Source organism: Ambystoma mexicanum, chromosome 6p, assembly GCF_040938575.1.
Source record: "Ambystoma mexicanum isolate Mex_15411 chromosome 6p, UKY_AmexF1_1, whole genome shotgun sequence".
Taxonomy (NCBI): Eukaryota; Metazoa; Chordata; class Amphibia; order Caudata; family Ambystomatidae; genus Ambystoma; species Ambystoma mexicanum.
This window is the reverse complement of record NC_090935.1, coordinates 1,112,116,576-1,112,128,855: the sequence shown is the minus strand read 5'-3', so window position 1 is coordinate 1,112,128,855 and position 12,280 is coordinate 1,112,116,576.

Genomic DNA, 12,280 nt, shown 5'->3' with positions numbered 1-12,280 from the left:
ATTGAATAAATCAAAACAATAAGAGATGTAGGGCCAGCTGGTGGCAAGTGCCAGGGTAAGTGCAGACATCAGGTGTCAAATGCTGGTGGGGGACTGTATGGATACAGAAAATAGTCCCCAAGTGCAGGGGTTTCCAGGGAGGCAGTGCAGGTGTGTAACTGGTGGGGAGGGGACCTTTGCCCGAGACCAAAGGGTGGCCAGGTAACTAGTACCGTTTCAGCCAAGAATTCAGCAGGGGAGAGGAGGAGAGAAAGCAGAAACAAAGATGAAGGTTTTGAGGTGCTTACGGAACAGGAGATGGTTCTCCTCAAGTTTCAGGGAGGCAGGGAGGCTGTTCCAGAGGGAGGTCCCAGTCGAAGAAAAAGATCTACCACCAACTCATTGCTTGGAGAAGCAACTGACCCTGAGGGAGTTGGAGGCGGATGAGTGAAGAGCTCGAGAAGGAAGATATTTAAAAGAGAGAGTTGAAGGCATTGAGGCCCCAGGCCCCAGAAGGCCTTGTGTTCAATGCAGATGGTTTTGAACTTAATCCTCACAGCCACTGGGAGCCAATGAAGAGATTTCAGTCCTGGAGAGATACGATCCATGGGCTTGAGGCCAAGGACAAGTCTCGCAGTCCTGTTCTGGATGAATTGCAGAGGGCGGAGCGTAGAAGCAGGCAGATTTAGAAAAGGCTGTTGCATAGTCCAGCCTAGAGAGAACCAGAGCTCTGAAGACAGTGAGCTTCTGGGGGAAGGATGCCATAGAGGGTGGAAGAGACTGAGCACGGAAGAAGTAAGTCATCTGGAGGAAGTTGCTGAGAACAGAAAAGACATATTTTAGGGTTGTCAAACAGACCAAAATTACAGATTAATAAGGTTGAGGATACAGATAATCCAATATGTTTATTTGGGAAGTTTTGAGTAATGTGTATTTTTGATGGGAGGACTTTTAGGAGGTTATAACAGTTCTACCAGATGGCATAGGAAGAGGATTGGAATAAGCTGTGAAAAAGCAATAAGGGCAGCAGTGTAGTCCTGAAAACATGAGTAAGATTTATAGCAGTGTGCAGGAAAGGGAGGGTAATGGGGAGGAGTTGTAACCTATAAAACATACAGTACTGGGTATCTATCTTTATATATAAAATTCAAAAATCGTTTGTTTGTGGGTTTGTGGCTTGGCAAAGCGTTGGCATAAGGGAAGCAAAGGTGTGTGTGGGAAGAGAAGGTGAGGCATATGGGAGGCGAATGGACCTGAGAGGCGAAGGTGAAGGCAGTTTCCAAATTGTTGCTGTATAAAGAGCTGCAACAGGCATTTCTGTTACTCTTACGAATAGGTCTAATGTGTTATTACAGCCTCTGTTGAACACAGTGTGGAGTGTATTGTAGTAGTGCTTAGTGATTCACTCTGTTGCATTTTTAGTAGTGTTTTTTATAAGCACAAGGCTGTGCGTAAATAAATTGCTGCACAACATATTTGAAGCAACAGTGTTGACCGGGAAGGGAAAAGGAGAAGATGTATTCATCTTAACAAATAGTACCTATAAGAAATTGCAATCCCAAGCAACACCGGTAGATGGGCTAATTACTTTATAAATTAACTTAAATACTTGTACACATTTCACAATAATTTCCCAAATGACTCGGCACCTTTGGGTTTCGTGCATAAATAAAAATTACTTCTTGTTGTTGAAATGCATGTCTTTCTTTGGGAATGTAATTATGTATTGTACAGCTGAGTACCAAAGTGGTTGAGTTCTGGAACTGGAGCATGCTAGGGGCATTGGGAGCCTCTGGCAGGATTGAGTTCCAGATGGACAGGGTGAGGTCGGAGAAGGACTGCTTGCATGTCTTTGGTTTCAGACTCCAACCATTTTATTTTCATTTTTTTAATAACGTTATTTAGGCTTGGCAGACACATAGTATATAACACTGCATCCGTCATTCACAAAATCAACTGACAGTAAGGGCATACCAATAATAACAGCATTACAATTGCAGTGTTATCACCCCCATTCGCCACATGGGCTTGTTCTTGCCTAGAAGTGTTCTAAATTCACCCCATGTGTCTCTAGGCTGCAACGTCGCTGGCCGCAGAAATATATACAGTTCCCTGCGGTTATTAACGCATGTCAATTCTTTGAGACGTTCCTGCTCACATGGGTTTGTTGATCTTTCCATGTTACCAAAATACACCTTTTGGCCAGCCTACACCCCAAATATAGGATTGCCCTCAACCACTTTTATGGAACACCATCCCATTTTCCAAATAGTACACCTTTTGGTGATCTCTGTAGGTGCTTCTCAACTACTTCAGCCAATATAATATAGACGTGCTTCCAGAAGTGCAGAAGCCTGGGGCAGCTCCAAAGCATAGGCATTTAGGCTGCGCCCTCACAAACACAGATTGGATACAGACCCGCATGACGAGGGTGTTGTAGAGTATATGCGCAGAAGGGCAAGGTAGAGGAGTAACATAGAAGCTTCCTGCAGTAGAAAATATTACACAGGTAAAGCAGCCATGTTGAAAAGATGGACATCGGCTCTGAATAATAGTAAGCGAAAAGCTCGAAGGAGGGAGATCAGGGCTGCAAAGCTGACAGACGCTGGAAATATAAATGTGTGCATGAACAAAGAATAGCTGTTGGCCACAGATCAATGATGCCACAGTAAGAAGCAATTGTCGGGGAACAAAGGGAGTCAACAAGGATAAGCAATCTACGTAGAACATATTTCTCTTCAATTAAGTAAATGAGCAAATATTTGTGAAAGCCAAGTTTTGACAATTAAAGATGCAGAAAAGCATATGTGAGACAGAGCAACCAAGTCTCCAGAGGCCGAAGAGGGTAATGACACCTGATATAATTGAATTAAATAGCACAAATAGAAGGCAAAATGGACAAAATCATGGTCTTCACATATGATGCAAGACCAGAAAACAAGGCATATTGATAAGTGTCAGGCGAGGATAACAATCTACCCTAACTCCCCTTAAATTCCAGAGTAGAGAACATCCAGCAAGGTCAAGTACAAAGGAGAAGCCTTGGCTGAAGGCTTGGCTGATGAGAGATGGTAGACTAATTGCGCAAGTGGGCAGTAGTTCTCTGCACCTGGATTTCGTTTTATTTATGTGCTGCTAGTGAGCCGAGTGTCCAAGGTTGGGAGAGCAGGCCAACCTTTCATAAGGGCTTATGCAATGGTGAGCATACAATGTTGCAGGGGCCAATCTTCTGCTGTTATGCTGCTATTATCTGTATTATACGTAGTCAGAGGGATGTTCAGTGTATGCCTGCCAGATGAGGGGCAGTCAATGATGTTACTAACACTTATAGCACCTATAAGTAGATATGTTCCCCTAACCAATCCCTTTGTCCGATAGGTTTTATTAATTTCCAGGTAGGATGATGTCATAGCTGACACACATTGAGGTATAAAGCCTTTTTGTTCCTGAAATGTAATTAAAAGTGTGTGAATTATGATTTGTTGTTCGCCAGGTTTCCCTACTTTATTGAACTGATAATAAAGTAGTATTTTGCCATATTATTTGAGTCTGTCCAATCATTTGGGGCCAAGAGTTTTTATTATGGTAATCCCATCCTACGCATAAGAATGCTCAACAGTGCTACTGCACATTTGGTAGCTGTGCGGATGGTTCAGATGCAGACCCTCGGATGCTTGACGTCTTCCACCATTAGCCGGAATACCAAAGGGCTTGAATGGAATAATAGATCTAAGTAGAAGCTTTGAAAGTGGCCAATAAAAGGGGAGGGGCCGTATTGCATGCATATATATATATATATATATATATATATATATATATATATATATATATATGTATTTATATATATATATATATATATATATATATATATATATATATATATATATATATATATATATGTATAGTCGGGGATTGTAAAAGGATTTATTAGGGAAAATAAGTTACCTCGATACCTGTCCTCAAGGAGGGAGAAGGAGAAGGGACTGCACCAAACTCTGGAACAGAGTATTATTCAAGGGATTCCTGCGGCTACAGCCAAAGCAGCAAAGAAGGGTGCGTGACGCACTCCAAAATGGAGTAAAATAGAAATGAGATAAGTCTATCACGAGAATAGGACAAGACAATCGTAGAAAAAGTGTGCACAGGTGTTTGTTTTTTTTGGGAAAAATATCAGTGTAAAAAATAAGTTGACATATTTTGTATTAGCAGTGATAAAGTAGGTTGCAAGCTTAAAAACTATAAAACGATAGCAATACAATTTGACAAAGTTATAAGACCCTAGAAAAGCAAGCAATTGGTGCCAATCAAACACAGGAGTATTGGAGGAAAAATAGAATACAATAAGCTTCTAAAAATTATCAAAAATAATAACAGGATAGTATCAATTGATATTGATAAAAAAATATAAATGAAGAGATAAAATGGATATTGTTGTATAGGTATGGAAATTATTTGAAGAAATTGTTTTTTGGAAACGGGCAGTGATTGATGGTGCTGGCCTAAAGTGATTGTTGTAGTGTGATTAAATAAATAATAAACAAATAAATCCAGTAAGTATTGACAGTTCAAAATGACTTATCATTATGGGGGACACTCCCCTTGCACATCTATGCAGAACATTACCAAGATACTCACCAAAGATTAGAAAGTACCACATTGAGTGGGTAAAAGGCACAACTAATAAAACACTCATGCCATGGCCTCAAGGTTCATTACCAAAAGCAGTGCTGCGACACATGACAACATACTTGCATGCTACATACACATGGATGAAGCTACAGAAAAGGTTAACTTTTTTAGAATTGTGGAAGATGTATTAGAGCGAGAGAGAAGGCCCACCTGAGAAGGAGTGGATGCTTAATCAGCATAAAGAGGAGGACATAACTCCCTCAGCTCCTCTTTCTCCTTCTAAAAATGACAACACAACAGAAGACAAACAGGGAATCCATCCTTTAAAGGAATAAAAGCGAAGACAGCATGGAAGAAAGTATGAATAAAGTACGTAAATATATGTCTATGCGCGATGAACATAAAGAGCGTGATGAGAGAAAGGACAAACGGAGAGAAAAAGAAGAGGAAGTCAGGAGACAAAAGAGAGAGAAAGACAAAGCAAGTGGAATGAGAGTAAAGAGTACAGATACTACTTAAATTAGACAGAACGGGCATTGACGATGTTAAAGAGAGAGAAGAAAGCAAGGAAAGAGAAAAGAAGAAGAAGGAACAAGAAAGGGCATACAGGGAAGAAAAGGAAAAGGAAACAAAATGAAAGGTAGAACGGAGAAGGTATGAAGAACAGAAAAAAGAGAATAGAACAGAAGAAACATGAAGAAATAGAAGTGCAAATATTGAAAGAATATAGGTTGCATAGAAGGAGAGAGGAAGAAGGAAAAAGGGAGATGAGAAGAAGGGAAAAAGAAATTAGTAAGAGTAGGGGACAAAGAGATGATAAAATAGATTATTGTTAATCAAAGTATGATACCCGTTGAAGCACGAGAATGATGGGGAAAAAGAGAGAGGATCACAACAGCCCCGCACAGAGCTGCAAGGGCTGACAAACATGAGGCAGAAGGCATATGGAAAAGGATTGGGAATCTATACAGATAAATGAGATAAAACTGTGGTTACATTGCTATGGGGAGCATTGCAGGATCTCCACTGAAGGAAAAAGGCAGCCACCAGTAAACATATTAGGACGTGACTTGATGACAAAATTAAACAAGACGATATGTTTTACTGACAAAGGGATAGTGTGTTCAACTCCAGGAATTCATTATATGAATGTGAGAGAATGTACACTAGATTTTACAAACCAAAAACCACTACAAGGAGTCCCTTTAGATCTAGAAATATTTTTGTATGGAGTAAATATATTGTTGACATGGCTTCCTGGACTGACATGCAAAATATTAAGAACACCTGATTAATTTTGTTTAGACCAGAAATACCTATGGATGATGAAGAGGGACAGTTCATTCCCACAGAATTAGAGGCTGCAGCAGTAAATCTAGAACGGGTAGTTGTTCATGGGACAAATGATGAGGGAAGAGCATGGAAAACAGTAATAGCCCTTAAGGAAGGATACAGACTGACAGAATGACAGATTTGACAGACAAAGGGCCTCATTACATGGTAGGTGGAGGACCAAGGTGCTATTAGCACCTTGGTCCATGCCGGTAAAATACCGGCACCGCCTTGGTGGAAAGGGGAATTACCACCCTATTCCAAGGTTGGCGGGGCGGTAATTCCCCCTTCCCCCATTGCCCTTCCCCATTCCCATTTTTGCCCCATAGGGCTCTATGGGAATGGGGAAGGCGCTAATTACGGTGCCGCAAATTGCGGTACCGTAATTAGCACCCTGGTCCCTTGGCGGGTTGGTTTTTAACGCCTGCTAAACAGCAGGCGTTAAAGTACCTACCCGCAAAGGGACCTCGTAGTAAGGCGGTAAGGGTTAACGGTCACCGATACCATTACAGGTGACCGTTAACCCTTACTGCCTTCCATGTAATGAGGCCCAAAGACTTGTTCAGAGATCAATATTCGGACGACAAATTCAAATTTTTCATAAGTCTCACTTATTGAATGAAAATTGAGAAGAGAGAGATACCACAGAGAATGGCATTGGTAAAAAAGAAAAGGTAATTTTTTCAGGAAGATTTAGAAAAGGTGTCAGGCATCTTATGGACCAACAGTCCATATGACATGGGTCTATTGAGTGGAGCAGGAGCAGTTAAAATTAAGCTCAAACCAGGAGCAATTCTACCACGAACAAAACAGCATCCTATGTCTAGAGAAGCAGATGAAGGCATATTTGAGACCATATCCGCTTTAATAAAGCAGGGAATATTAATGCCATCAGAGTTCCCATGTAACACGGCTGTGTACCCAGTGAAGAAATCAACTGGGGGGTCGTGAAGATTTATTCAGGATCTCCGACCCCTAAACAATATTGTTGAAGCATAGTTTCCTTTGGTTCCGAACCCAGCTACAATATTATGTAACATCCCAACTAAAGCCAAATATTTCACTGTATCCGATTCATGAAGACTCACAGGATTGGATGTTCTTTTCGTCTAGAAATCAGAGAATAAAACATATGAGGCTGCCTCAGGGGTACTGTGAGTCCCCATGAATCTTTAAAAGAGTCCTTCAGATGGTTTTAGGTAATGTACAGCTCGAAAGCATGAACATTCAGTACCTGGATGATATATTAATGTGCAGTGAAACAGAGGAAAGATGCAGAGAAGACTCAGTTCGACTTATAAAAATATTCACAGAAAAAGGATACAAAGTAAACAAAGAAAAGTTACAATATTGTCAGGAAGTGGTCCTGTACATAGGACAGTTCATCTCTCAAGAGGGGAGAAAAGTGACACCTGTGAGAGCAGAAGTAATTATGAAAACGTCAAAACCTGAGACAGTAAGGGAAATGCAAAAGTTCTTAGCCCTATGTAATTATTGTATGGCCTGGATTTTTGCTTACAGTACATATATCTGAACACATTTAAAAGGACTTAAGGGAGCACAGCTAAGCAAAAGCAAGATAACATGGGCAGCTGACATGATTGAAGGATTTGAGTAATTAAAAAGGGTGATTTGCACAGCCCGTGTGTTAGGAATACCAGACTATAATTAGGAGATTTACTTATTCTCACATTCAAATGGAGAAGGGATGACAGCAGAACACAACATTAGGACATGGACACTCTCGTCCTTCTGCCTTCCCTTCAACCCTGATGGAGCCCCTTTCCCTCTGCCTCCCAGCACCGGATACCATCGCGCTGGACTCCCCATCGAATCGCGCACTGCTGGGGGTAAGGATTGACTTTAATGCAGACTTATTTTCGATCTCGGCAAAAATGTACAATCTGCCTCTAAATTGCACCGGATCATTGTGCTTGCCTCCTCTGGGTCTGGCGTGCCCTGCATGGCGCGATTAGCGTGAAACCCACTTGGGTACATTTCGAATTGCTCTGTGTGGTTATGCTGCCTCCATGCTTTGAGGCCCTCAAAGATGGCCGTCGTTTTTCTTGCCTGCCTGCATTCTGTTGTCCTGTTGTGGGCCAGCCCCTGCCCCCCTCCCATTGGCTGCCATGGCCCCTTTAGCCAGTGGCTGAAGCCGGGAGGCGGGAGCCGGCCACACCACCTAAGGCCTACAACGGGGCCCGCCTCCATTTCCTCTCGTCCTTCTGCCTTCCCTTCAACCCTGATGGAGCCCCTTTCCCTCTGCCTCCCAGCACCGGATACCATCGCGCTGGACTCCCCATCGAATCGTGCACTGCTGGGGTAAGGATTGACTTTAATGCAGACTTATTTTCGATCTCGGCAAAAATGTACAATCTGCCTCTAAATTGCACCGGATCATTGTGCTTGCCTTTTCTGGGTCTGGCGTGCCCTGCATGGCGCGATTAGCGTGAAACCCACTTGGGTACATTTCGAATTGCTCTGTGTGGTTATGCTGCCTCCATGCTTTGAGGCCCTCAAAGATGGCCGTCGTTTTTCTTGCCTGCCTGCATTCTGTTGTCCTGTTGTGGGCCAGCCCCTGCCCCCCTCCCATTGGCTGCCATGGCCCCTTTAGCCAGTGGCTGAAGCCGGGAGGCGGGAGCCGGCCACACCACCTAAGGCCTACAACGGGGCCCGCCTCCATTTCCTCTCGTCCTTCTGCCTTCCCTTCAACCCTGATGGAGCCCCTTTCCCTCTGCCTCCCAGCACTGGATACCATCGCGCTGGACTCCCCATCGAATCGCGCACTGCTGGGGGTAAGGATTGACTTTAATGCAGACTTATTTTCGATCTCGGCAAAAATGTACAATCTGCCTCTAAATTGCACCGGATCATTGTGCTTGCCTCCTCTGGGTCTGGCGTGCCCTGCATGGCGCGATTAGCGTGAAACCCACTTGGGTACATTTCGAATTGCTCTGTGTGGTTATGCTGCCTCCATGCTTTGAGGCCCTCAAAGATGGCCGTCGTTTTTCTTGCCTGCCTGCATTCTGTTGTCCTGTTGTGGGCCAGCCCCTGCCCCCCTCCCATTGGCTGCCATGGCCCCTTTAGCCAGTGGCTGAAGCCGGGAGGCGGGAGCCGGCCACACCACCTAAGGCCTACAACGGGGCCCGCCTCCATTTCCTCTCGTCCTTCTGCCTTCCCTTCAACCCTGATGGAGCCCCTTTCCCTCTGCCTCCCAGCACCGGATACCATCGCGCTGGACTCCCCATCGAATCGCGCACTGCTGGGGGTAAGGATTGACTTTAATGCAGACTTATTTTCGATCTCGGCAAAAATGTACAATCTGCCTCTAAATTGCACCGGATCATTGTGCTTGCCTCCTCTGGGTCTGGCGTGCCCTGCATGGCGCGATTAGCGTGAAACCCACTTGGGTACATTTCGAATTGCTCTGTGTGGTTATGCTGCCTCCATGCTTTGAGGCCCTCAAAGATGGCTGTCGTTTTTCTTGCCTGCCTGCATTCTGTTGTCCTGTTGTGGGCCAGCTCCTGCCCCCCTCCCATTGGCTGCCATGGCCCCTTTAGCCAGTGGCTGAAGCCGGGAGGCGGGAGCCGGCCACACCACCTAAGGCCTACAACGGGGCCCGCCTCCATTTCCTCTCGTCCTTCTGCCTTCCCTTCAACCCTGATGGAGCCCCTTTCCCTCTGCCTCCCAGCACCGGATACCATCGCGCTGGACTCCCCATCGAATCGCGCACTGCTGGGGGTAAGGATTGACTTTAATGCAGACTTATTTTCGATCTCGGCAAAAATGTACAATCTGCCTCTAAATTGCACCGGATCATTGTGCTTGCCTCCTCTGGGTCTGGCGTGCCCTGCATGGCGCGATTAGCGTGAAACCCACTTGGGTACATTTCGAATTGCTCTGTGTGGTTATGCTGCCTCCATGCTTTGAGGCCCTCAAAGATGGCCGTCGTTTTTCTTGCCTGCCTGCATTCTGTTGTCCTGTTGTGGGCCAGCCCCTGCCCCCCTCCCATTGGCTGCCATGGCCCCTTTAGCCAGTGGCTGAAGCCGGGAGGCGGGAGCCGGCCACACCACCTAAGGCCTACAACGGGGCCCGCCTCCATTTCCTCTCGTCCTTCTGCCTTCCCTTCAACCCTGATGGAGCCCCTTTCCCTCTGCCTCCCAGCACCGGATACCATCGCGCTGGACTCCCCATCGAATCGCGCACTGCTGGGGGTAAGGATTGACTTTAATGCAGACTTATTTTCGATCTCGGAAAAAATGTACAATCTGCCTCTAAATTGCACCGGATCATTGTGCTTGCCTCCTCTGGGTCTGGCGTGCCCTGCATGGCACGATTAGCGTGAAACCCACTTGGGTACATTTCGAATTGCTCTGTGTGGTTATGCTGCCTCCATGCTTTGAGGCCCTCAAAGATGGCCGTCGTTTTTCTTGCCTGCCTGCATTCTGTTGTCCTGTTGTGGGCCAGCCCCTGCCCCCCTCCCATTGGCAGCCATGGCCCCTTTAGCCAGTGGCTGAAGCCGGGAGGCGGGAGCCGGCCACACCACCTAAGGCCTACAACGGGGCCCTGTCTACCGCTGTCCACCGCGGTACGCCGGATCGCCGCCCCCTCCGTGCGAGAGTGTCTGTGTGCCCCCCCTGCCCCCCGTGAGTATCTGTGTGCCCCCTCCTGCCCCCGTGAGTATCTGCGTGCCCCCCCTGCCCCCCGTGAGTTTCTGCGTGCCCCCTCCTGCCCCCCGTGAGTTTCTGCGTGCCCCCTCCTGCCCCCCGTGAGTATCTGTGTCCCCCCTGCCCCCCGTGAGTTTCTGCGTGCCCCCCCTGCCCCCCGTGAGTTTCTTCGTGCCCGCTCCTGCCCCCCGTGAGTATATGCGTGCCCCCCCTGCCCCCCGTGAGTATCTGCGTGCCCCCTCCTGCCCCCCGTGAGTATCTGTGTCCCCCCTGCTCCCCCTGAGTATCTGTGTGCCCCCCCTGCCCCCTGTGAGTTTCTGTGTGCCCCCCCTGCCCCCCGTGAGTATCTGTATGCCCCTTCTGCCCCCCCCTGAGTATCTGCGTGCCCCCCCTGAGTATCTGTGTCCCCCCCTGCCCCCCCTGAGTATCTGTGTGTCCCCCCCTGCCCCCCGTGAGTATCTGCGTGCCCCCCCTGCCCCCCGTGAGTATCTGCGTGCCCCCTCCTGCCCCCCGTGAGTATCTGCTTGCCCCCCCTGCCCCCCCTGAGTATCTGTGTCCCCCCCTGCCCCTCGTGAGTATCTGTGTGCCCCCCCTGCCCCCGTGAGTATCTGCGTGCCCCCTCCTGCCCCCCGTGAGTATCTGTGTCCCCCCCTGCCCCCCGTGAGTATCTGCGTGCCCCCTCCTGCCCCCCGTGAGTATCTGTGTCCCCCCTGCCCCCCGTGAGTATCTGTGTGCCCCCCCTGCCCCCCCGTGAGTATCTGCGTGCCCCCCCTGCCCCCCCTGAGTATCTGTGTGCCCCCCCTGCCCCCCGTGAGTATCTGTGTGCCCCCCCTGCCCCCCGTGAGTATCTGCGTGCCCCCTCCTGCCCCCGTGAGTATCTGTGTCCCCCCCTGCCCCCCGTGAGTATCTGCGTGCCCCCTCCTGCCCCCCGTGAGTATCTGTGTCCCCCCCTGCCCCCCGTGAGTATCTGCGTGCCCCCTCCTGCCCCCCGTGAGTATCTGTGTCCCCCCCTGCCCCCCCTGAGTATCTGTGTGCCCCCCTGCCCCCCGTGAGTGTCTGCGTGCCCCCTCCTGCCCCCATGAGTATCTGTGTGCCCCCCCTGCCCCCGTGAGTATCTGCGTGCCCCCCTGCCCCCCGTGAGTATCTGTGTCCCCCCCCTGCCCCCCCTGAGTATCTGTGTGCCCCCCCCTGCCCCCCGTGAGGATCTGTGCCCTCACCCTGCTTGCCCCCCCTTCTTGCATTGCGCTCCACCCCCCCCTCCTCATTTCCATCCTCTTCTACTCCCCTCCTACTCCCCCCCTCTTAGACCTCCGCCTCCTAGCACTTACTCCTATCATCTGTTCCGTGACTCTTGATAGCAGCTTGTCTGTCCCCCCCCTTTGTTCTCCCCATCCCCCCTCCTCTACTTTTCAATTTGTCATTGACTTTTGCTCAGTAGCGTGTCTTGTTCTCCTTCCCCCCTCCGTCCACTTGCCCCCCCCTCCCACCCCACCTCTTGTTACCACCTGCACTGCGTAAATTGTCGTCAGACTTAGTAATGTTACTGCTTGCTCTGTTTTCCTTCCTTTCCATTACCTCCTGCCTTACTTGTTCTATGCACTTGCACTATCAGAAATGTCGACAGGCCTATTATGATAGTTTTTTTTTCACATTCTGTATTGTTTCAAGGACTT